We start from the raw sequence: 26,173 nt of genomic DNA, 5'->3' as shown, positions 1-26,173 counted from the left end.
GGGATGGTCAGATACTGGACACTATGCTTTCAGGAGAGATCTTTATAAAGGTTTTGGCAAAACAACACCACTCTTGGATCCAGGTAGCATAAGGGTGGGAGACCTGTCTTGGGATTCAATTAGAGAAGCAGGACCCCTGAGAGTGATAACTCCTTATTACAGGAGTTAGATCTCACCCAGCTGTGGAAGGCAGTAGAGCGTTCTACGCAGCGCTCTATGCCTGGTGCTAAACTTGACGCTGCCATAGACCAGCGAGAGTAGCAGTCAAAAAAAGAAAACCAGACGTGGTCGATAGCAAGAACCACCTGGAACCCACATAGACAAACTGGGACCTGCATCGGTCTCCCACCACCTCCGACCTCAATGCACTGGGTGATGCACAGGAGACCCTGGCCCCCTTCACCACAAAGCTGCACAGGGACCTGGCCAAGAACTCACAGAAGCAGCAGATCCGGTGGGACTGGCCCAAGTCTGATAGCAAATCAGGGATAAATGGGGGCAAGCTGCCACTCTGCTGTATAGACCATCAGAGTGAAAAAATATGGCCGCTGCTTCACTCCTGCCTTCCAGATCTCAAAGGAAGTATCTCTTGCGAGCAATACTAATCTGTGCTTATAAAGAGAAGGGAATTCTGTGAAAGGAAATTCTTGCTTAGCTAAGCTGACACAATGCAGATGCACAAGCTTTTCTCTCTGCTCTGGCACCTGAGACTGGTAGCTTTGGGTACAACTAGCCTTTTGTTAAGTGTGGTGTGAACTCTGGAGTCCTCCCAGTGACAGAACTCCAAAACAGGTACAGGAATGTAAATGCAGGTTCTTGGGTCAGCCTGTTGGGGAACAGAAGTCAAAAAGTATGTGTTGGGAAGGAGAGGAAGAACATGGCAGACTGTTTTATGAGCATATATATATATATATATATGAAAGCCCATTTGGAGATTCTCCCAAATAACTGGGGGATATTTTGGGCAAGTAGGTGGTCAGGGAGTCATACCATTGCAATTTACACATAAATGGAGACCCCACATTGTATTCAAGGATGGGGATCCTTGGACGAGCTGGTTACACAAGTGGTATCTCATGATGAGAATTATATAAACCCATGAACTAGAAAGGAATCTGAGTCATCATCGGCCTCTCCTCTCCTCTCCATGAGCATCTTATGTTTCAGTAATGCCTCGCTACTCGTAGGTCTCTCAACATATCATATACTTACATGTTTTGGAATCTTTGCATTTGGTGTAGTCTCAGTGTGAAGAGTTCTCTACTCCCCTGCCCTTCCTCACCCCCTTTCCCTCAATAACACAGACTCAAATTCCAAATCTCAGGCCAAGCGTCTCTCCCCCCTTCCCTGAATTCCAGGTAGTATCAGTTAAAGGACCTTCCCATGTACCATCTATTGATAGCACCTTGAACTTACCTCTTCCAAGGCACCTCTAATAAACTGCACATATTCAAAGTGAACAATTTGATAAGTTGTGACATAGTTATACACCCAAGAAAGTAACACCACAATCAAGAATATAAACAAATTCATCACCCCTAAAAGTTTCTGAATGATCCTTTGTAGTTTTCCCCCTCACCTCCCTCAACTCCATCCCCAGGCAACAACTGATCTGTTTTCTATCACTATAGATTACTTTGCATTTTCTAAAGTTTTATTTGATGGAATTATATAGCATATACTCATTTTTGTCTGTCTTCTCTTATACTCAGCATAATTATTTCAAGACTCATCCTTCCTGTGTGCATCAGTGGTTCAATCCTTCTTATCCTACACAATGGAGTAGTATTCCATCGTGTGGAAGTACCACAGTTGGTTTGTCCATTCACCTGTTGATGGGCATCCGGGTTGTTTTTAGTTTGGGACTATTACAAATAAATCTATGAACATTCATGAACAAATCTCTTTACAGACACATATTTCCTTTTCTCTTAATTCCAGGAGGTAAGTGGCCAGGTATATGGTAGAAGTATAAATAATTTTTAAGAAACTTCTAAAATATTTTTCAAAGTAGTTGTACCATTTTACATTCACACTAGCAGTGTACGAGAGCTCCAGTTTCTCCACATCCTGGCCAACACTTGATATGGCCAGTCTTTTTTTATTTTAACCATTCTAATAGGTCTTTAGTGATACTTTATTGTGGTTTTAATTTGCATTTTCCTAATGACTAATGATGTTAAGCATCTTTTCATGTGTTTTTGTGCTATTCGTGTATCTTCTTTGATGAAATATCCCTTCAAATCTTATGCCTGTTTTGAAAATTGAGTTGTTTCTTAAGTTTTGAGTATTCTTTATATATTTTTAAATCAGCAACAACTGATCTGTTTTCTATCACTATAGATTAGTTTGCATTTATTATGATAAAACTTTATTTTTAATTTTTTATTCTGTCATGTTAGTCACCAGACAGTACATCAGTTTTTATTGACACAAGTCCTTTATCAGATATAAAATCTACAAATATTTTCTCCCAATCTGTGGTTTTTTATTCTCTTAACATTGTCTTTTGAAGAGCAAAAGTTTTAATTTTGATGAAGACTAACCCACAAATTTTTTTAATTAATTGTATCATTCTTTTAATTTTCCAGTGATCTATTCATCTCCACTGACCTGTAAATTCTTTGAGGGCAAAGATTAAATTGTTCTATCTCTGGATGCCTAGCACCATGACAATGATTATTACGTAGGAGACACTGAAATTGTAGTTCTCAGGGCTACATTATTACTTTTGGCTATTACGGGAGAATCCCTGAGCTTCCTGGATCTGTATATAATAACTACTCCTTTTTACAGGAATAGAAGGTTTTAATCAATGTGACCACTTTTTCTAAGCAAGGAATGCCCTAGTAAGGCCTCTGTACATTTCTCTATTATGTTATCTATATATTTGAACAGAGAGAGAATCAAAAACAGAAAAATCCTCTCCTGAAGGCCCTTCATTTAGGAATCTGCTTGCTTTCTTTTCTGATCTGGGAGAACTCTTTGTTTCTGGAATAAGTAAAGAAAAATATCATAGCAGTCTCCCCATGGACAGAAGTCAAAGGAAACTTCACCTGGAAAGGTGTTCAAGTAAATTTCACCATGGACCTGCTATTTTTGTTCTAGGAAGGTGTTTTATGAAAGAGATAAAACATCTCCTGCATGTATAAAAACCACGGCCTGGAGGTTCCCTCCAGCAGCCCCACAATAGCTGCTGGCCCCCACCAAGGTCTCCCACAAACACCATCCCAGACGTGAGGTTGGCTCCTTCAGAGTAACAGGAACGAAGGACCCATCTAAATATTGTTATGATGCTGAATTCAAGAGAAAACAACAGTTGAAACATTTTATGAAGCATTTGTCTCGTGGTGTTCTGAAACTTCTCCATCTTTCACAGTTAAAGACTAAGCATGTACTCTAGCTCTAGAAAAATAAAACTAACAACCAATAGCAATAACAAAATGTCTTGCTTCAAAAACCAAGAATTGCTGATAAAATATAATTTTAAAATATTTTAAATATTTGATTAGGCTCACATACAAAAAGTTAGAAATTTCTAGGTGCCAAAAAAGAGCATGAAACAGAATGATAGCTTAGAAGCTGATAATGCTGTGGTTACCATAGGGTGAAAAAACGTAAGGGCTTGTGTTTTAAAACAAGAGACACGATGTTGGACCCAATGCAAGGTAAAGAGTTGGAAGTAAGAACTCTCAAATTGGAACTCTCAAAAAGTGATATCCCTTCTGAAAAGATAGGCTACAACAAAATCTATCAGAACAGATAAACAAGAAGTCTTATCTGTCTCTGAATTCTAGATGAGCAAAAACATCTCCTTTGGGAATTAGAAATCCCAGACATCCATTTTGAGTTTATCTTTGTGTATGGTGTTAAGAGAATGGTCGAGTTTCATTCTTCCGTATATAGCTGTCCATTTTCCCAGCACCATTTATTGAAGAGACTGTCTTTCTTCCATTGCATATTTTTTCCCGCTTTGTCGAAGATTATTTGACCATAGAGTTGAGGGTCCATATCTGGGCTCTCTGTTCTTTTCCATTGGTCTATGTAACTATTTTTGTGCCAGTACCATACTGTCTTGGTGATCACAGCTTTGTAATATAGATTGAAATCAGGCAACGTGATGCCCCCAGCTTTGTCTTTCTTGAAGCAATTCGGGGTCTCTTCTGATTCCATACAAATTTTAGGATTGTTTGTTCCAGCACTTTGAAAAATACCATTGGTATTTTGACCAGGAATGGCGTTGAAAGTATAGATTGCTCTGGGCAGCATAGACATTTTAACAATGTTTATTCGTCCGATCCATGAGAATGGAATGTTTTTCCATCTTTTTGTGTCTTCTTCAATTTCTTTCATAAGTGTTCTGTAGTTCCTAGAGTATATATCCTTTACCTCTTTGGTTAGGTTTATTGGAAGGTATCTTATGGTTTTTGGTGCTATTGTAAATGGAATTGATTCTCTAATTTCTCTTTCTACAGTTACATTGTTAGTGTATAAGAAAGCAACTGATTTCTGTGCACTGATTTTGTATCCTGCCACATTACTGAATTGCTGTATGAGTTCTAGTAATTTGGGGGTAGAGTCTTTTGGGTTTTCCACATAAAGTAGCATGTCATCTTAACTTCTTCTTTGCCAATCTGAATACCTTTTATTTCTTTTTGTTGTCTGATTGCTGTTGCTAGGATGAAAGACCTCAATGTGAGATAAGAATCCATCAAAATCCTGGAGGAGAACATAGGCAGTAACCTCTTCGACATCGGCCACAGCAACTTCTTTCAAGACACGTCTCTAAAGGCAAGGGAAACAAAAGCGAAAATGAACTTTTGGGACTTCATCAAGATAAAAAAGCTTCTGCATAGCAAAGGAAACAGTCAACAGAACAAAGAGGCAACCCACAGAATGGGACGAGATATTTGCAAATGACACTACAGACAAAGGGCTGATCTCCAAGATCTATAAAGCACTTCTCAAAATCAACACTCAAAAAACAAATAATCAAGTAAAAAAATGGGCAGAAGACATAAACAGACACTTCTCCAAAGAAGACATACAAAGGGCTATCAGACACATGAAAAAATGTTCATCATCATTAGCCATCAGGGAAATTCAAATCAAGACCACATTGAGATACCACCTTACACCAGTTAGAATGGCAAAAATTGACAAGGCAAGAAACAACAAATGTTGGAGAGGTTGTGGAGAAAGGGGAACCTTCTTACACTGTTGGTGGGAATGCAAGTTGGTACAGCCACTTTGGAAAACAGTGTGGAGGTTCCTCAGAAAATTAAAAATAGAGCTACCCTATGACCCAGCAATTGCACTACTGGGTTATTTACTCCAAAGACACAGATGTAGTGAAAAGAAGGGCCATGTGCACCCCAATGTTCATAGCAGCAATGTCTGCAATAGCCAAACTGTGGAAAGAGCTGAGATGCCCTTCAACAGCCGAAGGGGTAAAGAAGATGTGGTCCATATATACGACGGAATATTACTGAGCCATCAGAAAGGATGAATACCCAACTTCTGCATCAACATGGATGGGACTGGAGGAGATTATGCTAAGTGAAATAAGTCAAGCAGAGAAAGTCAATTATCATATGGTTTCACTTCTTTATGGAACATAAGGAATAGCATGGAGGACATTAGGAGAAGGAAGGGAAAAATGAAGGGGGGGAATCGGAGGGAGAGATGAACCATGAGAGACCATGGACTCTGAGAAACAAACTGAGGGCTTTAGAGGGGAGGAGGGGTGGGGAGATGGGTGAGCCCAGTGATGGGTATTAAAGAGGGCACGTATTGCATGGAGCACTGGGTGTTATACACAAACAATGAATCATGGAACACTACATCAAAAACTAATGATGTACTGTATGGGGACTAACATAACATAATAATAATGATAATAAAGAAATCCCAGAAAGACCTGGGGTTCAAATTTATCCACATTTTCTCGGAACTCCCCAGTGCCTGGGCCAGTGATAACTCTAAGGCTCTTGCTAAAAGAATAACCATTAATGCCACAAGGAATTCCTGGAAGGGAAAAAGGTTAACCTAAGATAAGCTCCCTATTAAAAATGTCAAAATCCACAAGGAGAAATCTACCACAAACAGAAGACAGAAAATACCATAAATACAAGATTATACGTTTAAGAACCTGAGGTAATAGAATTATAATCTGAAAAAAATTTTAATAAAACACGGTATTTAAAATAATTAAATATCTAATAAAAAAGGAAAACTTTAGGAAATTTTAAGAGTCAGCCTGTAGAAGTTTTAAACAGTGTGATGGACAAGCTTGATCTAATTGACATCTATAAATCCCTGTACCTAAGAATTAAAGAATACACAGTATTAGGACTCAGTCATCTTAAGAAATACCAAACAACAAATATCACATAACCATACTCTCTCATCATAATACAATAAAAATAAAAATCTATAATAAAACGGGTGCCTGGGTGGTTCAGTCACTTGAGCTTCCGACTCCTGATTTTGGTTCAGGTCATGATCTCAGGGTCAGGGATCGAGCCCTGTGTTGGGCACCCAGCTGAGTGTGGATCTTGCTTGTCCCTTCCCGCCCCCTCTATACTCCCCCAGTGTATGCGCCTGCATTCTCTCTCTCTCTCTCTCTCTCTCCCTCTCAAATAAATATGTAAATAAAATCTTTGGTGCCTGGTGGCTCAGTTGGTAAAGCACGTGACTCTTGATCTCGGGCTTCTGAGTTTGAGCCCCACGTTGGGAGTAGAGATTACTTTAAAAAAATCTGTAACAGGGCACCTGGGTGGCTCAGTTGGTTAAGCGACTGCCTTTGGCTCAGGTCATGATCCTGGAGTCCCGGAATCGAGTCCCGCATCAGACTCCCTGCTCAGCGGGGCGTCTGCTTCTCCCTCTGACCCTCCCCCCCTCATGCTCTCTCTCTATTTTCTCTCTCAAAAAAATAAAAATTTTTAAATAAAAAAAATCTATAACAAAAAAGAAAACCCTTTAAACTCTCATATGTTTAGAAATAATGCATGGGTCGATTACAATATTTTAATGAATAGTAGAAAATACTTTGCATTGCAAGTAAATGAAAATACCACATATCAAAACATGGGGGATGCAATTCAAGCGGTACTTACAAGTAATTTTATATAATCCATATGTTAGAACTTAAGAGAGCTGAGCATCTGACTCAAAGTTGTGAAAGGAACAACAGAGTAAACTCCCATCAAAAACTGGATAATAAAACAAATTCTAAAGATCAATAGAAAAATTAATAAAATAAAAAAGAAACAATGGAAAAATCAATAAAACCAATAGTTACTACTTTTTAAAAAAATACTTTATTTATTTAAGAGAGACAGAGATAGTGAGAGAGAGAATGAGCTGGAAGGAGGGGGAGAAGCAAACTCCCCACTGAGCAGGGAGACCAATGCCAGGCTCAATCCCAGGACTCTGGGATCATGACCTGAGCGGAAGGTAGATGCTTAACCAACTGAGCCACTCAGGTGCCCCAATAGTTACTACTTTAAAAATGACTAAGTATGCTGAGCGAAATAAGTCAATCAGAGAAAGACATGTATCATATGACCTCACTGATATGAGGAATTCGTAATCTCAGGAAACAAACTGAGGGTTGCTGGAGTGGTGGGGGGTGGGAGGGATGGGGTGGCTGGGTGATAGACATTGGGGAGGGTATGTGCTATGGTGAGCGCTGTGAATTGTGCAAGACTGTTGAATCACAGACCTGTACCTCTGAAACAAATAATACATTATATGTTTAAATAAATAAATAAATAAATAAAAATGACTAAGTAAAAGAAACAAACCTCTGACAAGATTGGCTAAGAAAATAGTGATTGATTTAAAAATTACACACATGCCTACAAACCACCATAAAAGAAATGTAGAAAGGAAGCTAATCACATCATAGTGGAGATTTTCAGAAATCATAATACTATGAACAACAATACCATGAACAACATTTGAATATTCAGATTAAAGTTATAATATTTTAGAAAAATAAAATTTACCAGAACTGTCCAAGAAATGTATAAAATTTGAATGGTTCTATAATCAGTAAATAAAATGAATAGTTTTAAAATTCATTCACACATAAGTACACATGCACACAGGCACACACACACACAAATATAGCCACAAAAAAAAACCCAACCTCAAGTGATTCCATGGGTAAGTTCTACTAAACATCACAGGAACAGATATTTTCAATCTTATTCAAATTGTTTCGGAAACAGAGAAAGAGGAAATGCTGCCCACTCATTTTATGAGAGTGACAGATCCTTAGATAACCCAGACAGGACAGTGTAAGAATCAAAAACCATTCGGTGATCTCACAAATATAGGCACAAAGAGAATTTTTATTTTTTAAGATTTTATTTATTTATTTGACAGAGAGAGATACAGCGAGAGAGGGAACACAAGCAGGAGGAGTGGGAGGGGGAGAAGCAGGCTTCCCACTGAGCAGGGAGCCCGATGTGGGACCCGATCCCAGGACCCTGGGATCATGACCTGAGCTGAAGGCAGACGCTTAACGACTGAGCCACCCAGGCGCCCACAAAGAGAATTTTTATAAACAGATTAACAAATTGAGTTTAGCAACATACCAAAAAAATCTTTTTTTTTTTTAAGATTTTATTTATTTGTCAAGATAGAGAGAGAGAGAGAACAAGCAGGGGGAGTGGCAGACAGAGGGAGAAGCAGACTCCTCGCTGAGCAGGGAGCCTGATGTGGGACTCGATCCCAGGACCCTGGATCATGACCTGAGCCAAAGGCAGACGCTTAACCGACTGAGCCACCCAGGCATCCCTGTACCAAAAAAAATCTTGACTGCAGGTTTCATCTTAGAAAGGTTTCATGTTATGAAATCTATGTACATAATCTACCTAATAATAAACCAAATAAGAAAAGTTATAGAAGCAAAAAAGACATATGATAAAATAAATTCTCATTTTGAGGTAAAATTCTTAGTAGAAGTAAAAGGGATTTCTGGGCACCTGGGTGCCTCAGTTGGTTAAGCAACTGCCTTCGGCTCAGGTCATGATCCTGGAGTCCCGGGATAGAGTCCCACATCGGGCTCCCTGCTCAGCAGGGAGTCTGCTTCTCCCTCTGACCCTCTTCCCTCTCGTGCTCTCTCTCATATTCTCTCACTCAAATAAATAAATAAAATCTTTAAAAAAATAAAATAAAATAAAAAATAAAAGGAATTTCTTTTTAACTACATAAAGAATATCAAAAACAAAGAGCAAAGATGAAAATAGTGAAAAATTGGAATTTCTCGCTTCAAATAAGGAAAAACATAAGGATGTCAGCTATTATTGCTTCTATGCAAACTTGTATTGTCAATGTTAACACACTAGGACTAGAAAAATAAATTTTAAGATGTAGTAATTGAAAAGAAAGAAAAAAGTCATAACTCACAGATAATGTTGATGAACACAGAAAAGTAAAAAACATCTATAGACAAACTGATAGAATTAATAACAACATTCAATAAAGTTGCTGGCACACAAACAATACTAAAGTCCATTATGTTCACTAGCAACAAACATACAAAAAAGGGATTTTGAAAAATATGCATGTTACAATCCAACAAACACTATAAAGAACAAAGAAATACACTTAACAGATGATGTGAAAATTTTCACGAAAATTATGTTTTAAAATTTTAAGAATATATTTAAAGAAGCTAAGTAAATGAAGAGATATACCATTTTATTATTTGGGATATGGATTATGACTGAGTATAACAGAAACCCAAAATAGGGGCGCCTAGGTGGCTCAGTGGGTTAAACATCCAACTCTTGATTTGGGCTCAGGTCATGATCTCAGGGTCAAGCCCCTTGTCAGACTCCATGCTCAGCAGAGAATCTGCTGAAGATTCTCTCTTTCCCTCTCTCTCTCTGTCCTTACCCCACTCTCTCTCTCTCTCAAACAAATCTTAAAAAAAAAAAGAAAAGAAAATGAAACCCAAAATAGCAGTAGTTTAATCTACTAGCCTCTCTCTATCCTCATTGCCCTCCCTGTCTCTTCCCTCTCTCTCCCCACTTCTCCCTCCCACCCCTCCTCTCCCTTTCTCTTTCCCCCTTTTTCCTCTCTCCCTTCCACCCCCTCCCTCCTCCTTCCATCCCCCATAAGCTTCCCCTCCCCAACCCTCAGTAATGATTTGGAAGTAGGCAATCCAGACCTGGTATGGAAATGGGGGCAACTAATGATGTTTTCCATGTTTATATATACTTTAATGAATCAATTTTTCCAAATTAATCTACAAATCCAAATTCTATTATATATGCCAGTGGATTCTGGGGTGGGATAAGCTCATCATAATTTTTTTTTTTTAAGATTTTATTTTTTTGACAGAGAGAGAGAGAACAAGTAGGCAGAGAGGCAGACAGAGGGAGAGGGAGAAGCAGGCTCTCTGCTGAGCAGGGAGCCCGATGCGGGACTCGATCCCAGGACCCTGGGATCATGACCTGAGCCGAAGGCAGCCGCTTAACCGGCTGAGCCACCCAGGCGCCCGCTCATCATAAATTTTATGTGAAAGACTGAAGCGCCAGGAATAGCAAGACTTTTGAAGAAGTAAAAGGAAGAGATCATCTACTAACATCAAAACACATGATAAAACCAAGGATTTGAACAGACATTTCTCCAAAGAAGATGTGCATATGACCAATAATCGCATGGAAAGATTCTCGGCATCATTAGCCATCAGAGAATACCAATCAAAACCACAAGGAGATACAGTTTCATGCTCAGTAGGGTAACAATAACCAACAAGCAGTGGTGAGGATGGAGGGAAATTGGAACTCTCAAACATTACTGGTGGAAATGTAAAATGGTGTAGCCACTTGGGAAAAGAGTTTGGTGGTTCCCCAAAATGCTAAACATAGAATTATCCTTTGGGCCTAGGAGTAGCACTCTTACTTACATAACCAAGAGAAATGAAAACACATGTCCACATAAAAACTTGTACAGAAATGTTCATAGTGCCATTATTTATAATGGCCAAAAGGTGGAAACAACCCAAATGTTCATCAACTGACCAAAGGATAAACCCAAACTGATACATACAATGGAATAATACTCAGCCATAAAACGAGTGATGTACTGAAACATGCTACAACATGGATGAAACTTGAAAAATGCTGTGTGAAAGAAGCCAAACTCAAAAGACCACATATCATATGAGTCCATTTATATGAAATGTCCAGAATATGCAATCTATAGAGACAGAAGGTAGATGAGTGGTTGCCAGGAGCTGAGAGGAGTGGAGGGGTGGAGAGTGGTTGCTAATGGGTACAGAGTTTCTTTTGAGGGTGACAAACATGGTCTGGAGTTGGATAGTGAAGTTGGTTGCACAACTTTGTGAATACACTAAATTTTACATTTCAATAAGGCAAATTTTATGATACATGAATTATATCTCAATAAAAATATTAATTAAAAACTCATGAGGTAATAGTAATTAAAACAATGTGGTACTGGTATAGGAATAAACATCTTGACCATTAGAATCAATACCGAACAGGGGCGCCTGGGTGGCTCAGTCATTGGGCGCCTGCCTTCGGCTCTGGTCATTGTCCCAGGATCCTGGGATCGAGCCCCGCATCGGGCTCCCCACTCTGCGGGAAGCCTGCTTCTCCCCCTCCCACTCCCCCTGCTTGTGTTTTCCCTCTCGCTGTGTCTCACTCTGTCAAATAAATAAATAAATAAATAAAATCTTAAAAAAAAAAAGAAATCAGTACAGAACATAAAAGGGATCCACATATACAAAAGTCAGGCACATGATAGAGGTAACACTGTAAATCAATAGGAAAAGGATGCAGCACTGAAGGAATGATGAAAAAAATAAAATTAAAATAAAATTAAGTTCCTCACACCTATATAAAAACTACTAAATTTTAAATGTATTAAACGGTAAAACCTTTAAAAGAAACATGGGAAAATATCTTTCGTGAATTTGGGACAGAAAAGGATTTCCCCAGTCACCAAAAGAAAAAAAGGAGAAGGAAATATGGATCTTCCTCAACTTAAAATGGGGTTATGTACTGCCAAACCCATCATAAGCCGAAAATATAGTAAGTGGAAAATGCATTTATACACCTAACATACCAAAATCATCCTCAGAACACTTATATTAGCTTACAATTAGACACAATCATCTAACACAGAGCCTATTTTATAATTAAGTGTTGACTGTCTCACCTAATTAATTAACCACTGTACTAAAGGTAAGAAACAGAATGGTTGTCCGGTTAGAGAGTGGCTGTGAATGTATCGGTTCTTTGCCTTCATGCTGCCACTGCCCAGCATCAGGAGAGAGATGCTATACAGCATATGGCTAGGCTGGAAAACATCAACATTCAAAATCTGAAGTTCAGTTTCTACTGAATGCATATTGCCTTTGCATCATCATAAAGTTGAAAAGTCATCAATCAGGGACCGTCTGTATATAGTTAATTTAAAAACACAAAGCAATCATAGTATGATCATTTATGAATACATCCATTGCAGTTAAAATGTCATCATTCATGAGAATAATGTACATTAAGTTCAAGTGCGTGGTTACCTCTGCGGAAGGAGGGAGAAAAAGATGTGGTAGAGCAATAGCTCGCAAGAATTAACTTCTCTTTCTCTTTTTTTAAGAACTCCTAAAGCAAATATAACCAAATAATAACCATTGTTTAAACTCCGTAATAGATACATAAGGCTCTGTTATATCATTTCCTCTCCTTTGCTTGTTTGAAGTGTTTCATGAATAAGAAAAATTTTTTTTTACATATTAAAACACTGTCTGGACTAGAAAGTTGAGAAATCCCCAAATGCATCCGACCACCTACCACCCTCCTATGGTCTGCACTTTTGCGGTGAAGGCACGGAGCGCCAATCATCTTCCTGAACTGGGTCAGCAAACCTGTGCCAGGAGTGGGGCCACACTCCACCCCAACTGCCTGCTCTTCCTGGAAACAGCACAGGTCTGCCATTCCGGGCAAGCATTCAAGGTATCTCCACTCTCAAGTGGTTACGTGGATTTACTAAACCAATAAGAAGTCAGGGGAGAAATGTAAATCACAGTCTTTGCAAATGAATGTTTTCTGCTACTACCAAGAACACAGTCCACCATAAAATCAATGAGGGAGGGGCGCCTGGGTGGCTCAGTTGGTTAAGCATCTGCCTTCGGCTCAGGTCATGATCCCAGGGTCCTGGGATGGAGCCCCACATCGGGCTCTCTGCTCGGCGGGAAGCCTGCTTCTCCTTCCCCCACTCCCCCTGCTTGTGTTCCCTCTTTCGCTGTCTATTAAATAAATAAATAAATAAATAAATAATTTTTTAAAAAATCAATGAGGAAAAGGGGAGTCAGGGCGGGAAAATGAAGTAGCATTATTCCTGTGAAGTCTAGACATCACCCTGCACTCGGTGGGGCTGTTTCTCTGCTTCCCTGCCCACGGGGAACACAGATGCCCAGGCAAAGACCTCCATCTGCTGCTGCTAAGTCAGGACAGGGCGAAAGGCACTTAGAGAGGCTCCATACGTGGGGGCCTTAAGCAAGAGGCCTACCAACAAGCAAAAGGGGGCCCAAGAGAATCAGAAAAACCCCACCTGCTCACCTCTTCCTCTTTGGCCACAGAACCTGAGGGGGTCAGTTCTGGGCAGAGGTTAAGATGCAAAGCTGGGTGCTGGAGAGCAGACAGAACTTTCCTGAAGGCAGGAGTTCTTAACTCTAACCACATGTTACAATAACTCGGGAACCAAAAAATATAGTTGACCAAGCCTCACTCCCAGAGATTCTGATGCAACTGGTTTGAAGCAGACTACCGGTATTATTTAAAAGCTCACCAAGTAATTCTAACGCACAGTCTCTTTCCTAAGGACTAACAAATAATTTGGGAGCACTTTTAAGAGAAGTTATTTCCTCAGAGCTGCCCAAAAGTGGAGTAAAATCAGATGAGCCCAGACTCTAAACCCAGTTCTGCCACTTATCATGTGATCTGGAACAAGTTACTCCATTTGATTCAAGCCCTGTTTTCTCCTTTGAACCTGGGGACAACACCTACCTTTCAGTGATGACAGTAATTGAGATGATACAGGCAAAAGAGTGCCTGCCACTTGGCTGTCGTTATTAACCATCATCTGTGGTCAAGTACATCTCTGCGGTGATGATATATGACAGAAAAGCCAGAGCCTTGTATGCCTCAGTCACTCCCACGTTTGTGAAGGAAGGCGATCACCCCAGCACCTAGCTGGTTCTTTCTGGATCAAACACTGGTCTTTGGCTTGAACGGCGAGTCCTTAAGCAATAACTCTGTTATTCAAAGGAATGGAAGAGAGTTATGGGTAGAGCTCTACACTGAGTGTATCCCCACCCCACCCCCAAATTCCTCTGTTGGAAACTAAACCCCAATGTGTTAGGATATTTGGGAGGTGATTTGGGAGGGTTGAGGGCCTCCCCCTCATGATTAATGGGATTAATACCCTTATAAAAAAGCCCCCGGGAACTCCCTTGTCCCTTCCACCATATGAGGACACAGAAAGAAACTGGCTGCCTGTGAACTAGGAAGCAGGTCTGCATCAGACAGAGTCTCCGAGGGCCTTGATCTTGGTCCAGCCTCCAGAACTGTGAGAAATAAGTTTCTGTTGTTTACAAGCCTGTGGTATTTTGCTCTAGCAGCCCAAATGGACTAAGACAGGCAAGTGACCAAAAGATTACCCATTTGAGATTCAAAATGTATCACAGGCTCTGGCAGACAGCATAATACCCCCCAAAAATGTCCACTCCTACTCCCCAGAATCTTTGAATATGTTAGGTTACACATTGAAGAGAAATTAAGGTTGCAGATGGAATTAAGGTTGCTAATCAGCTGACACTGACTTGGGGAGACTGTCCTGTATTTGAGGTGGGCCCAAAGTCAGAGGAAGGCAGGAGAGAGCACAACAGGGAGACGACGGGGCCAGGAGGACTCGACCCACTGTTGGAAGAAGCAACAGGAATAAGGAGAAGCCATGAGGAAGCAGTGTGGGTGGACTCAAGAAGCCAGAAAAGGGAACCAGAATCTCCCCTACAGCCTCCAGAAGGAACACAGCTCTGCTGACACCTTGACTGTAGCCCGCCCCACATGAGACTTCTGATCTCCAGACTGTCGGTAATAAATTTGTGTTGCTGGGGCACGTGGGTGGCACAGGCAGTTAGGCGATCGACTCTTGGTTTCAGCTCAGGTCATGATCTCAGGGTCCTGAGATCGAGCCCTGCATCATGCTCAGTGCTGAGTCTGCTTGAGATTCTCTCTCTCCCTCTGCCACCCTCTGCCCTGCTGCGTGCTCTCTCTAAAATAAATATAATTAATTAGCTAGTTAATTAATTAAAATTAATTTGTGTTTGTTTAGGTCACCTAGCAATTCCAATTTTTAAAAATGGTAACATCCTGTGATATGGACAATTGCCATTCATCAATTTTATTTAAAATGTGACCAAATATATCTTAAGAAAAAGGTCATCTCCTTGTTGATCAGTATTATACAATCTAAGTAATTTTGTTAAAAAGCTTCAAACAGGGTTCCTACTCTCTCCCCCTCTTACTGCTCAGTAAGACTGCTGTTACACTGCCCCTATGTATTCCAGAGCCTGCCAGGATTCCTACCACAGAAATGACTAATTGTGAACATCGGCTGGCATTTGCTACAAACTACACGTGCCATTACCGCTGGTCACCCAATCTCTCGGTTTTCCATTAAAAAAAACAAACAAACCAAAAAAAAAAAAAAAAAAAACCCTCAAAACTAACATGACAGATATTTCTACCAGGCCAAAACACTGGAAACACAACTTTGAAGAGTAAAGGATTTGCAAACCAAGATTTAAAATCAAGAATGTGCTCAACTTTACAAGTAAACAGCACCTGAGGCATATTGCACCTAATGCATCACTGTTCAACCTAGATCATTACGAGGGGGATTTACAGTAACTCCCGACAGGTCTAAGGAAGAAACCTCACCTGTTGCACAATTTTGCTGAGGCCTGCCTGGGCAGAAACCACCTAGCTAAAGGCTAATGTAAAAAAGAGGTACTTTACACAAACCAAGATGGAAAAGATGAATCAATACATGTTTTTCTTTATTTGTATGGTTGTTTGGGGACCAAATATTTCCTTCGTAACTGAAAACAACAGCCACACTGTGTGTGTGGGAGATGTGACCAGCAAAGCCAGTCTGATGCCCTAGCACTTTCTGTACTGTATACACTCAAATGCAGAACTTGACCAGTGGGGAACATTATTTGCTCAGCCAGTCGATGGCTGCCTTTCTCACTCTACCTCTGACTTGGCTTGGGTTATATGTGCTGGGTTGCCCACAAAGCTGATGAGCATACCTCTGAAAATAGTTTCTCAGCTATGTATAGCTCGGTTAAAATGCTCCCACAGGCTTCAACCATGAGCTGTTGAATGTTCCACTTGACTTTCAAGCTGTTCTCACCCATCCGGAGACATTGCTTACACACTTCTCCTACTTCCATGTACAGAGTAGGCCTGGCAAGCTTCCCACAGTCACTCTGAGCCCTTCCAGACTCAGCTCTCATTCCCCTCTTCCAGACTGGATTGATGTCCCTTATCTGACTCCCTTCATGCCCTACATCTACCTGTACTGTTTATACAAGAGAATAATACAGAGATAATAGGTTGGATTCAAGCCACACCTTATTTATTTTTGTATCTCCAATGTATAAAACTATAACTAGCATCTAATACATTCTCAACAGAATCTATGGTGCAGGTGAAGCAGACTTAGGTCATTGCTAATGCTCTGCCCCATTTAAGAAAAGTTCAGAAAGTAAAGTCAGCTCTGCAAGGGCCTGGGCCAATCCCAACCAGACTGCTGGCTGGATGGGAAGACTCCCTCTCCTGAAGCCCACTGCTGCTATCCTCCATTCATAGTAAGCTCCTAGAGTTATATTATCACAGCTAGTGAGGGAAGCCTGGCTCCATGTATCACTTTACCAGCTGACTTTGCTTTTCTCTTAATGGTGGAGAAAACGATGGGGCACATGGATGGCTCAGTCGGTTGAGCATCCTACTCTTGGTTTCTGCTCAGGTCATGTCTCAGAGTTGGGGGGATCAGGCCCCAAAGCAGGTTCTACGCCCAGTGCGGAGTCTGCTTGGGATTTTCTCTCCCTCTCCCTCTCCCTCTTCCCCTCCCACCCACCCTCGCTTGAGTCCTCTCTCTCTCTCTCTAAAACAAATACAATACAATACAGTAAGATAAGATAAAGTCTTTTTTTAAAAAAGCTGAAGAAACATAATAAAATAAAATTAAAAAAAAAACAAAAAAAGTGTTGAAGAAAAAGGACATTTCATCTGATGGGGGAATAAACATCAGATTGGAAGGTAGAGAGATTCGCTGTCCAGAGCCTACCTCTGCAACATATGAGATTGTACAGGTCACATCTCCTCTCTGGTCTTCTACTTGTCCTTAAAATGAGATGGACGGATGCCACTTCACACCTGCTATAATGGCCACAATAGAAAGACAGATGATAACAGGTGTTGGCGAGGATGTGGGTAAATTAGAACCTTCACATGCTGCTGGTGGGAACTACAACAGTACAGCTGCTTTGGAAAACAGTGGTAGTTCCTCAAAAAGTTAAGCTTAGAGTCACCATGACTCAGCAATTCCACTCCTAGGTATATATACAAGAGAAATGAAAACAAATATCCAACACAAACCTGTACACAAATGCTCATAGCAGCATTATTCATAATAGCCCAAAGTGGAAACTGACGAATGAGATAAACAAATGTGGTATGTCCACACACAATGGGAGAGTACTCAGCCCTAAAAAGGAAAGAAGTACTGAAACATGCTACCACATGGATGAATGTCAAAGACATTATGCTAAGTGAAGGAAGGAATGGGGACTGATGTTTCATGGTACAAGGTCTCCTTTGGGAGTGATAACAATGTTTTGGAACGAGAGACAGAGAACGGTTGCACAACATTGTGGATGTAGCAAATGCCACTAAAGTATACACTTTAAAATGGCAGGGTTTTATATTATGTGAATTCACCTCCATTTTTTTTAAAAATAACTTTTAGAGTTAAAGAGATGTTTTAACTTTTACCCAGCCTGGATTATATTTATCATTTATCAACAAAGCCTTAAAATATAATTTTTAGTATCTATTTTTGCATGGAAAAAGAGGCCCACAAAAACCTTCTGTGGCCCCGCTGGGGGTGTGAGCTGACTGTCCCACTGGGAGCTTTCCCTGGAGGCAGACCCACCAGCATCACAGGCTCAGAAGAGCACCTCAGATGACTGAGGGGAAATCGTGGCCCATGAGCCTTGTTTGGGAAAACACAAGAGTACCGACTAGGGATCTGCAGAAACCATTCCAGAGGGCTTAGCTGGGCTGTGGGGTCCCGAATGGCACTGCAAGGGAGACCATACAAATAGGAGTTATTGAATTCCTTATTTTAACACCAGTCTGCAATCACTTTTAGAAATGAAATTAGTGATACTACTTTTTTTATTCAGCCTCCCTTCTTTGTCTGGGCACTGCTAGATGTTTGCCCTGCCAAGGAGGCCTCACCGTTTCACAGATGTGGGAACTGAGGCCCTTAGAGAAGGCAAGGAGTTCGCCGAAGTCATGCAGCATGAGAGAGTAACAGGCAAGGAATCACACCGAAATGCGTGCGTCTGACTTTTCCCACCACACCATGTTGCCTCCTGCAAAGGGAGTGTTTGGTTTTTAAACAAAAGCATCTTGGCCTTAGCTAACTCTGAATGTTGTGCCTTTACCCTGCACTCAGTTTCTGAGAACAGTCACTCCGGCCCTTTCTAAAGTAGACATGTGGACAGCACCTGCCGTGAGGCCCTGCAGATGATCTTGTAGAAACAAAAGACGCTAAAAAAATGTCATACATGATAAAGAGGAGCACAAATAGGATCAGTAAAATCCATGGACTGTTGTTGGGGGCATTTTCTTTCCTCCCCCTGAAACCATTACTGATCAATTTCTCTTGTAGACTGACAGCTAATCACTTTCTGATCTCATTAGCTGTTCTAGGGCTTAAGCGTGTTAGTGAGTCCAGGAGGGAAAGCGAGGTTCGTTTCAAATAGCGAAGAGATGGGGGAAATGAGCCTCACACATTTGGTTCTTTCTAGAAATGTTTATGCAGCTCAGAGAGTTCAAAATTTGTCTTCCATAAAGGTCCATGGTGAGGGGGCAGTGGTTATAAACCTGTCCTGGAGGGTGGCCCTTGGAAAAGCAGGTAAAGAGGGGGAGGAGATTTTAGACCTGATTATTCAACCAGAGAGCCTCTGTGCAGACCAGCACCTGGGGCGACTTGGCTGCAGCAAGATGACCTTTCAAAGTCTATGGCCAATTAGCCCAATTACCCAGTTAAACAAACAGCCCCAGGCGTCTCTCTGGATACCACATTTTATCATCTTCTGGCAGTCTGCAGTCTTTCCAAGAAAAGCTGTCCTGTTGAAAAATTGCTGGATGGTGAGAGAAATCAGCAAAGGGTGCATATTTGTAAACAGGACCTCTAATATTCATTATTTTTCCCAGAAGGGATAAGGCCACCACTGGATAAAAATGGCTTTGCCCGCCATGGCTGTCGTTCCAATGATAAATGTCTTTTTCTCTGCTGCCCAAAGCTAGTCTCTTGACACACTCTGAAAATTGAGGGGGGATTTTACTTGCTAAGCCCCACCGGAAAGAGAGAAGAGGACCAAAGATGCATATATTTTAATGATAGGATCTGCACCAAGAAAGGTTTGTGTAAATCCTTTACTCAACTGCCCTTTCTCCAAGGAGAGTTCTCTGATGGAGAAAAGCTGGGGGCAATTAGAAAAGATATACCAGGACTACGGACCTGCACAGAGCTGGTCAAGAGCTCTGCTCTGGGACTGTTACTTACTGGGGGGCAGCAGGTGAGGGGGCCGTTACGAGAATGAAACCGGTATGGGAAGAAATGCCGGCGAGGAGGAGTGGGGTCTGTGCTGGCCCTAACGAGGCCTAACTCCACTTTCTAACCCACTTCTTGGGCCCACGTTTCCCCTTCCTGTTTCATGGGACTGTCTCAGGGCAGGGAGTGTGAAAACCGGGGAGGACCACAGAGGTCATCATGCACGTGGGGCCAGCAAATATTACCTCACCCCCGCCTCCACCCCCTGTGCCCAACTGATCACCCTGTCTGCTCTTTTCGAGTCTAAATGCAGCCTCAACATTCTCATTAGCTCAGCATTCCACAAAGCCACCAACGGAGTTAATACACCAGATGAAACCTGTTAGGTTCGTTTTCCTAACCTCATCTCATTTTGTTCTGTCCGAACCCATTTCTTGTTCATTTGGTTAAAGATTATATATCATGCTACGGTTCTAGATTTTCTTCTTTTATTCCTCTGTCCCTGACTTCCCCCCTTGCTTTTAAAACATAAAATAACAGCTTTATTGAGATGTGATCCCCATGCCATAAAAAAAAGACCCTTTTACAGTGTACAATTCATTCATTTTTAGTATACTCACAAGGTTGTGCAATCTTCACCACAACCTAATCCCAGAACATTTTTATCATGCCAAAAAGAGACACACACACCCCCCAAAAACCCAGGTGCAGTCACCCCCCACTGCCCCTTCTTCCCAGCCCCAGGCACCCACTAATCTACTTTCTGTCCCTATGGAATTTGCCTCTTCTGGACATTTCCTATAAATAGAATCACATGACATGTGACTTTTTGTATCTTAAAAGTTCATTTCTTTTCTTCTGATTTTAAAAGAAAACAAGACATCACTGGGGCCCCTCCAAGTGCCATGGGTCCCAGGCACCGAGCCTGTGGGAGAAGTTGGCCCTGCCTCCCGGGCAGCCTCCACCCTCCCCAGAGCACCTCTAATTCTGTCTCTGCGGGCCACCACACGCAACCACTGCCTGTTTCTGAGACTTCTCAGCGCTGCAGGAGTCCCAGGTGAGAGCAGACAAGGGAGATGTTGCCCACCCCCAGCATCCTCCAAGCCTGCCCTGCTCCCCACTGCCCTGTTCATGGCGCTGACCCAGAAGTGAGATCCAGCCTGTCCTCCACTCAGCCCACCCTCTGAGACCTACTGCTTTGATCCCAGGCCAGGCCTGTCTGCCTGGCCTCTTTCTCACTTAAAACCATTCCCTCCAGAGGGTTTCCTTATGCAAAGAGGCTCTCCACCACCAGGGCTGAAACCTGGGGTGGGCTGGCTTACGCATAAATGCTACCCTGTTAGCGAATCTCTTTTGCTTCCCGTTACCAGAGGACCACTTTGGAGGCAGCTCAGAGCCCTGCCTGGGCAACAAGTCCAGAGCATAGAAAGCCTGAACTTGGGCCTTTGTCACTCTTCCTGGCTCCTCCTCCCCGGTCTGTTCCCAGAAAACTCCTTCTGTTCCCCGAGCCTGTCCAGCTGGAGGGGTGGGAAAGAGAGACCGTCTGTCAGACCCTCCAAAGGGACTTCCAGAAGTCAGGGTGGGGAAACAGACTTTGAGAAGAGGACCACACAATGGGGCCGCGGGGAATTTACATCTTCTGCCTGTGATCAAGTGGCCGACAGCCTGAAGGGAGGGCTGAGCGCCAAGGGCCCGGGCCAGGAGGCTGCAGAGCACAGGACTGTTCCAAGGCATGTGAGTCAGCAGGAGGAAGTGCAGCTGGGAGGATGGGGGGTGGGGGGTGTGATTGGACGACCACGGCTTCTGGGTCCTGCCTATCTGCCTGACCCCTCTCCCTCTCTGGAGTCCCTTCACCCTTCCGTGAATGTCCACAGTGTACATGATCCAAATCAATCTACTACCGGCAGTGGTTTGACCCCTATTCAGAGGCCAGGACACCAGGCAACAGCTCAAAGCCTCAGGTTGTTCATTCATTCATTCATTCATTCACTCGTACCTTTCCCCAAGCCCAGGGTGTGCTCAGCACTGGGCGAGATGCCAGAAAGACAGAAATGAGCCAGACGTGGCCCTCAAAGAACGGGGTGGCCCAGAGGGGGTGACAAACAGGAAAACAGTTCAATAAAGGGGACCTGGTGAGAGCAAGGAATGTTGTTAGTTCTTCCTAGGGGCGAGATTGAGCATCAGAAAAGATTTGAGAGAGTGTGTTAGTTTGCTAGGGTTACCGTATCAACATATCACAGACTGGGTGGCTTAAGCAACAGAAATTTATTTCCTTAGCTTTCTGAAGGCTGGAAGTTCAAGATCAAGGTGTCAGCAAGGGTTGGGTTTTCCTGCGGGCTCTCTCCTTGGCCTATGGATGGGTGTCTTCTTACTGTATCCTCTCACGGGACCTATCCCATGTGCACACACTCCCCAGGGTCTGCATCTACAACCAAGTATCTTCTTACAAGGATACCAGTCAGATTGGATTAGGGGCCACCCTAATGGTCTCATGGTAGCTCAGTCACCTCTTTAAAGATCTTATCTCCAGGGGCGCCTGGGTGGCTCAGTCGGTTAAGCGTCTGCCTTTGGCTCAGGTCATGATCCCAGGGTCCTGGGGTGGGGAGTCTGCTTCTCGCTCTTCCTCTGCCTCTGCTCTTCTCCCCCTTCTCATGTTCGTTCTCTGTCTCAAATAAATGAAATCTTTAAAAAATTTAAAAAATAAAGATCTTATCTCCAACTGCAATTACATTCTGAGATACCAGAGGCTGGCATTTCAACATATGAATTTTGGGGAGACACCATCCAGCCCCTAACAGAGAGGTTAGGCTTTGGGCTTTGCTAGCAGTAGCCGAAACTGGCCAGATGGGCAGAACAGAGAACTATTCTTGATGTCCAGCCCAGCCCAGCAAAGACCAGAGATATCAAATACCTGTGGCCTTCAGGGAGCAAGAAGCAAGAATTGGATACACAGGAGAGAAGGCAGAAGTGCCCCAAGCGTTAAGGCCGCTGTGCGTTTTCCTGGCAGTGGTGTACAGGAAGGTGGATGGTGGGCAAGAGTTCAGGTTCTGGATGTCCTCATGCGCAAACTGAGTATTGTGTGGATTAAATCACACAAGGTTTATTAGACTCAGAGTGTTTATAATAAACACCTAGCACTATTACAAGTGGTTCTTTCCTTCTTTTTGGTACTCCTTTATATCCTTTAGTGATTATATATCATTTTTTTTAAATGAAAAAATAAGCTTAAAAAGATGGTCAAGAGGTGGCAGATGCAGGGAAAGTCAGAAGGGAGAGAAAATCTGCCCTGTCCTACTGTCTAATCATCAAGCATTTGCTGGGTGTAGTTCTTGCTTGGTGCTATCTGACGGGGGGCGGGGGGGGGGGGGGAGTCTAAGTTGGGCTCTTGGAGCAGAGCGGACAGCTCATCTGGGAATGTTCCTTCGGAGGACGAGCCCACCCGCAGCAAGCTGGCAGGGGTGCTGTGGTTTGTAATCTCAGCCCTTACCCCTCTAACCCCCGAAGGCACCGCACTCAGAACTGGTAGCTAAATCAAAGCCCCTGGGACAGAAATGACTTAAAGACCTCCCAGAAAGTGGCTGAAAGCCCCAAAGGATGTTTTTCACATAAGCTCTCTTGCAAAGGGCTTAGGGCTCACCCTTAGGTTTCCTTGAAACCATAACTGAAAGAAAGCTTGTTCCAGTCTCTGAGAGGGCCGTGTACAGAGCAGGGAGCCAGGAGCCAGAAGAAGCAGCCTGAGTTCTGGCTCTGCCTTTTCTAGGCTGTGCGACTTTGGTGGAATCCCTAGCCAATGAATGAATCTTTCTGAGTGGTCAGTTCCTTCATCTCTAAAATCAGGAGATTACTACCTACCCCCACCTGCCTTAGGACTGGGTAACTGTCATGATCAGCTGGGGGAAACTGAGGAGACTATGCTCTGAAACTGTACATTCTGCATAAGCTGAGCCGTCAACAGAAGGGTGGGACCGCTGGGCTTGGGGGGCGGGGGGAGGACATCTCAGAGTTCCCAGCCTGGGAGCACACTGAAAACATCCGGTTGCTGGTGGGCTCTCCAAGACGGGTCCCAGGCATCAGCATGTGGTCAACGCTCCCCAGATGATTCCAGTGTGCAGCCAGGGGTGAGAAACACGGTTTATAACCAATCCGATTGATTAGGTCATTTTACTCCTTCAGCCAAACATACATCTTTCACAGCTGTGACGGTAGGTAAAATCTCTCCTAAAACTCCTCCTGGGGCGCCTGGGTGGCTCAGTCGGTTAAGCAGGAGACTCTTGATTTTGGCTCAGGTCATGGTCTCAGGGTCCCGGGGTCCAGCTGGGTACTTGCCCCCCCCCCCCCCCCCCCCCCCCGCCGCGGGAGGCGCTCAGCAGGGAGCCTGCTTGGGGGATTCTCTCTCTCCCTCTGCCCCTCCCGCCGCCCAGCTCGCATTCTCTCAAATAAATAAATCTTTAAAAATAAATAAAATAAAATGCTTCCTGAGCAGAGTCAAATTCTCACACCTAATCACTACGAACTCTGGGTCTCAAAACACAGCATGCAAGAGGACCCCATGGTTACTCATGAAAGAGGAAGAGGCCAGAACCCACCTCCACACAGATTCTAATCCACCCAGTCCAATAAGGGGCTCAGGAAATCTGCATTTTGGTCACATGTGCTGAAAAGAGAATCCGCTGGACTCAAAAGAAAAAGAATTAACTTCTTAACCTTGCTCTCATACTAAAACAACAAGTAATCTTGGCCTTCTGACAACAATAACCATGAAAGCTACTGTTCCGTGAACACGTACCGTATACCAGGATCTTAGGTACAAGTATCTGGACTCTTACTAAGAGCGATGAGGTGGTATATTCCGAGTTTGTGTATGTGCACCCAGTACTCCTCCCGCTGGAGTTTTCCCCCTCCCACTTTGGGTTGAGGAACTGCACTTCCCCCGTTTCACGTGACTCTAGTGGAACTGCCAATCAAACTGCCCAGGACCACCCCTCTGGGAAGAGGAAAAGGCCCGAAGAGGGCATGTGACTCTATCCCAGCCAATCAGGTTCCTCCTCCTGGGACTTGGCCGGGAGTGGAGGCAGGTGGGGCCCAGGGAGGGTGTGGCCTGCATTCCCTGAGACCCTGAGCCAGCTGTTCCCACGGTTTGATGGTTTAGTTCTCTCTTCCATTTCACGAGTTACCCGGTAACCTTCCTGTAAACCTTTTTTTTTGGTGTAAGTTAATCAAAGTTGGTTTCATTTATCACAACAAAAAAATTAATGAAATATTCATTTTACAGATTAAGAAGCTCAGAGGAATTAAATGACTGACTCAAGGCCCCCACACCCAGGAGACAGCAAAGCGAGACTCACAGCCAGGCCTGCCTGGCTCCACAATACCTGACATTATTTCATTTCCCCTGAAATTCTCCTGAGAGCTCCAAAAGGTGAAAGGAAGAGGAAGAGAAAGTGCGCTTTCAAAACATATATGTTCTTTGAAAAATATGAAGAGAAATTTAAAGGTTACTACTAACTCCCACACTCATCCCTCTGTAGGTTTAAAACCTCCCAGAGACAATTATTAATTTAATTATACATTTCTATTAAATATCTCAAGGGTATAACCAGCAACTCTCTTACTAATTTATGTATTACAACACATGGCAGAATAAAAAAAGGCATTAAAAAAAGCAAACAGTGGTTCAAGTTGGGAAAATGCCAAAGAAAAACATCCCAACAAAGTAATAATTAAGGCCAGAATTCACTCCACTGCAGCTGAGTTTCTGTTCTATTAAATTACTGACTTCCTAAATTTGTGGGTCCTAGATTATGATCCTGAAATCAGAAATCAGAGGCTACACTTGTGACCAAAAATGTGACCAAGTCATCCTTCCGAACGTTGAATCTTCCAGCTCTGGCTTGTGTAACAGAAGGCCTCTCTTGCTTCATCCTTCCAGCCATACATATGAGACTATCTGGGGAAAAATCTGTATTACTCGGTAATCTGTCGTTCTGCTGTTCACTGCAGTCCGAAGTCAAGACCAAGCAGATATTTGTCACTAAACGGAAATTAATTTCACAGAATTTACTTTAAATACATACATAACCACTATTTGTTGAGTGTTGACAGTCTCAAACACACCTCACTCACTGGAAGATTCCAGACAGCCTTCTCGTGCCCACCATACCCTATGTATGCCCCATCACCAGTGACCCTAAATGATAAGCACTTGGGCAAGTTTCACATGCCGCTTCACTGCATTTCTATGCCAGTACCAGGTACCAGTGCATTAGCAAAC

General features: G+C 42.8%; 1 long non-coding RNA gene across 2 annotated transcripts; it reads right to left on the bottom strand.

Annotated features, from left to right (window-relative positions):
- Nucleotides 1–4,725: 4,725 nt before the first annotated feature.
- On the bottom strand, nucleotides 4,726–24,785 carry LOC113920842. Of its 2 annotated transcripts, none has more exons than XR_003519391.1 (3): nucleotides 24,689–24,785; nucleotides 14,055–14,302; nucleotides 4,726–4,785 (listed from the first exon to the last, which is right to left on the bottom strand). It is a non-coding gene; the product is annotated as an uncharacterized LOC113920842 (long non-coding RNA). The 2 variants fall into 2 exon arrangements; XR_003519392.1 differs by lacking the exon at nucleotides 24,689–24,785 and adding an exon at nucleotides 17,404–17,483.
- Between the last annotated feature and the right edge of the window lie 1,388 nt (nucleotides 24,786–26,173).

This window comes from Zalophus californianus, chromosome 3 (assembly GCF_009762305.2).
Source record: "Zalophus californianus isolate mZalCal1 chromosome 3, mZalCal1.pri.v2, whole genome shotgun sequence".
NCBI classification, from domain to species: Eukaryota; Metazoa; Chordata; class Mammalia; order Carnivora; family Otariidae; genus Zalophus; species Zalophus californianus.
This window is presented reverse-complemented; position numbering and strand designations above follow the sequence as displayed.